We start from the raw sequence: 3,892 nt of genomic DNA, 5'->3' as shown, positions 1-3,892 counted from the left end.
TACTAGGGAAAGTGTCAGGTATTGTTGTGCTCACGGATCAGGCTGTGGAGCTTTTAGTTCCTCCTGATGAACGTGTCGCTGTCACGTGCTCGCAAACTTTACTTGCCTTAGTTCTCTTCCGCTGAAACGAATCTGGCAGAGCTCAATACCATGTGCGTTTGGAAAATTGTTCTTCCCGAGTTCAGCAGCAACTATAGTACAGAGAATTCGATGTTGCTTTAAGGTGAAACGAGTATTTCTTGTTGCTGCTACATACAGTATTTGGTAATATTGATGTACATAATTTTGCGAATCACCTCAAGAAAGCAAACACCAGGACAATCAGTGAATCGTTTTGCGATTATAAAAACAGAATATATGGAGGGCATAAACCTCAGAACAAAGTAAATGGCACATCCAATACCTGTAGCCATGCCCGCTAGAGCTGCAAGCAGTTACGGAAAGCCCACTCATGATTGTGTCAGCTAGAGTCACAGAAGAACAAAGAGAGTTTGGCTGGCATCGAATGGAAAGTACCTCAATCCTGCATGAATGTTAGCTGCTTAACTGTGTGGCTACCCGGATATATAGCCTCGGCTGCGGCTAAATGATTTGCATCTGTGGCTTGACATCTGCGGAGCTTGCTCCGATTGGTAAAAGCGCGAACGGGTCAAACCCGCTAAGCAAAGGCAAAGCAAGATTTCATTACGACACATTGCTGCAGCTTGACATGCATGCAATGAGTCGCATGAAGCCAGACCTGCAGCATAAACACAAAAAAGGACGGATCTGTTGAGCACAAATTTGCAAATGCCCGAGTTTGCTTGCCATGGCAGCACTCGCATGATCACGCGTAGTACTAGAGCATGCACTCTAATTTGTTTCCATTGTTGATGCTCACAGGCATGAAGGAAAAACAAAAACTCTTCTGCCAGTGCAAAGCTAAATTGTGAAAACTATCGACGAGGGAAATAGTTGCCATAATGATTCAAGATAATGTCATATTATTTCTGTAATCTACATGGCGTAGCAGCTCAACTCGGACATGTATTCATGACTCGAGAATGAAAAATTTGTGGTATTTAAGGCAGAAAGCTCGGCTAGTCCGTGTTTGGATTGAGAGGACATAGTAGTAGCGCTAAAAAAACAAGGACAACAAGGTAGAGAAAGACAACACAGCCGCTATCGGCTGTGTTGCCGCTATCGGCTGTGTTGTCTCTCTACCTTGTCGTCCTTGTTTTTTTAGCGCTACTACTATGTCCTCTCAAAAATTTGTGGGTAAGCTGATTCCGTAAAATTATGTGAACGTTACAAATATTGTATGTGGCTGGACAGCAGTCGAGAGCAAGAAATACTCGTTTCGCTTTCAAGCAACAGCGGATCTTTAGTACTAATTCTCCAAACGCTCATGATATCAACCTCTACCGGATCCGTTTCATCGTAAGAGAAAGGCAAGAAAAATTTGCGACAACGTGACAGCGGCATGTGGTTCTTCACGAGGAACTAAAAATTCCCTGGCCTGATCCGTACGAAAAGCAGTTTGACGCTTTTCCCGGTATCAATCCTTCGCGCACATGCACTGAGATGAGGAACGCAACCATTTACCGCGCTGATATTTTCTTTTCTCGTGTTCCCCTATTTGGCCCGTGAAAGCTGCAAGCCGGCTGACAGTTTCCAATTTACTGGTTGGGTCACATCTAAAGCACTGTTGGATCATACATTAGATAAGCCGGGTAATAAATTAGACACGGTTAACACGTTCAGTGGCCGCCGCGGTGGCTCAGTGGTTATGGTGCTCGCCTGCTGACCCGAAAGACGCGGGTTCGAGCCCGGCCGCGGGGGTCGAATTTCGATGGAGGCGATAATAGTGGCCCGAGTTGTGTGCCATGTCAGGGCACGTTGAAGAACCCCAGGCGGTCCAAATTTGTGGAGCCCTTCACTACGGCGTCTCTCTTAGCCCGAGTCGCTTTGGGACGTTAAACATCTTAAGCCAAGCCAAGCCACATTGCCAAAATGCTGGCAAGGTTTTGACACTGATCTCCACTAGGGGAGCTGGATGCCGTATCGGGCGCCCGAAAGTGAAGCCACCGGAAGTAAGCGGCCTTGTCCCGGAAGTCAGCCTTTGGCAGTGCATGAAATCGGACCTCAGCACGGTTTTTAATTTACAGTTTTGTTTTCCCACTTAGCATTTCGTCTTTCTCGTCTTTTTACATGACAATGCCTACCTGTTGCGCCGTCAACTGAGGGAGGAGACCAGCGCAGTCTTCGGGAAAGACGTTTCAAAAATAAGGGTCCATTGCATCGCAATGGGACGACACTAGCAGACGACAGGACGTCGCTACACGCAGCAAGTATGGAGCCTCGTCTACTCGGCTCGGTGACGTCTCGTTTGCCTAGCTTCGCCAACTCTGCTCTGTACTTTGATGCTTGTTCCCACGCTCAAGCCCAAGTTATGCTATCAATGGGGGATAAATATAAGAAAGAATAGGTGGAAACATTCACCAGGCATCTGACTTTGCAGCGACCATCTTACCGAATTGTGTGTAGACCGAACCAGAGCGAGGGCTAGGTTACTATCTGGTGAGGTGTCGAAGGTGTTCGGTTGGTTCACGTTAGCGCCTCCAAAAGGTATGGTACTGCTTTTTCGATGGAGCGTGTCATATACTGTTTCGTATTGTAGCAAGTTAAGCCTGAATTGGCTTTAATTCGTGGTGCTTGGTGCAGTTGACTTCTAACAGCGCTTCTCATGCGCGCTGCAGCATTCGTCTTTCTTGTCAGTCGTACCTCTCGCGCTGTGCCTTTTCTTTGCTACACGAAAATTCGGTTTTAAGATGACCTAGCCTCATCGTCATTCCACTACTTCTCCTTCACGATCGGAAGACACGAACCAGACAAGAATATAGTGTTTAATGCACATACACCTTTGCCGCGGCAGGGTGAGACCTGCATGCCTGTTTTCTTTGGTTTCTCTGAAACTACAGGGTTCTGCAAACAATGCTCACATTTCTCGCGTTCAGCTTGCTTATTCCTTTCATATAACGGCAGACATTACACGAGAACAACGCAAAAAACTGAGAACGAAAGGGTGAAAGACGCGACTTTTTGCATTGAAATACACAGCAGACACCCGACTTCCGGGACAAGCCGTCCAACTTCCGGTGGCTTCACTCGCGCTCGTCTCGGAAAGCGGGAATGCGGCATCCAGCCACCTAGTGGAGATCAGTGGGTTTTGACGTAGAAAAGAAAGCTGCATCGCCATAAGTATCGCCATAAGAGCATATCAATTTTAATTTTTTTTTTCGTGGCAAAGAAACCACTGCAGTCTGTTGTTATAGAATCATTCAAGAATGGACAATTAAGCGTTTTAATAGTCTGCCCCGAGCAAGGACAAACTCTTGACACTCTTCCATTGCATTATTTATCTTCCCTTTGACATGTCCTCGTGGCATTCATGTTGTTATTGTTAAATGCATGCTTAGCAATGCTGATTGTGGATTTGGGACATTATTTTCATTTGGGCTGCTTTTCTGTGTTCCATCTCACAGGTGTCATAAATGATGAAAAGATGAGGACTACAAATTGCCAGGAGAATCTTCCATGGGGAACCGCTGCCAACGTCAGGAGACCCATAGGTGGATGCTTGTATCCTGTAAAACCATGTATCCTTTGATCTAAATTTGTTGACCGTAGTCCAATGTATTCAGGGCAAACCCTGAAACTGGAATATATTCCAGTTAGAGAGTAATTACTTATTAATATGCACCAGAATGCACCCATATGGCTGCTTCAGAAAGTTAGATTCAAGCTATTCCATTATTTTGCAAGTGCCCTGCCTTACTCGTTCGGGGTGAATGTGCCTTTCTGCAGCTTTCTTTCAGTCATTGTTGCATTGTTTATGCATTTATTTCTTTAT

General features: G+C 45.8%; 1 protein-coding gene across 1 annotated transcript in view; it reads left to right on the top strand.

Annotated features, from left to right (window-relative positions):
* LOC149366410 (uncharacterized) overlaps positions 1–3,892 on the top strand; it is a 62,064-nt gene that overhangs the window by 37,633 nt on the left and 20,539 nt on the right. The window lies entirely within an intron of this gene.

The sequence above is a fragment of the Amblyomma mixtum genome, chromosome 1 (assembly GCF_055824585.1).
Source record: "Amblyomma mixtum isolate Tamu chromosome 1, ASM5582458v1, whole genome shotgun sequence".
Lineage (NCBI taxonomy): Eukaryota > Metazoa > Arthropoda > Arachnida > Ixodida > Ixodidae > Amblyomma > Amblyomma mixtum.
Note: the sequence above shows the minus strand (reverse complement) of the source record. Positions and strands in the feature narration are given on the sequence as shown.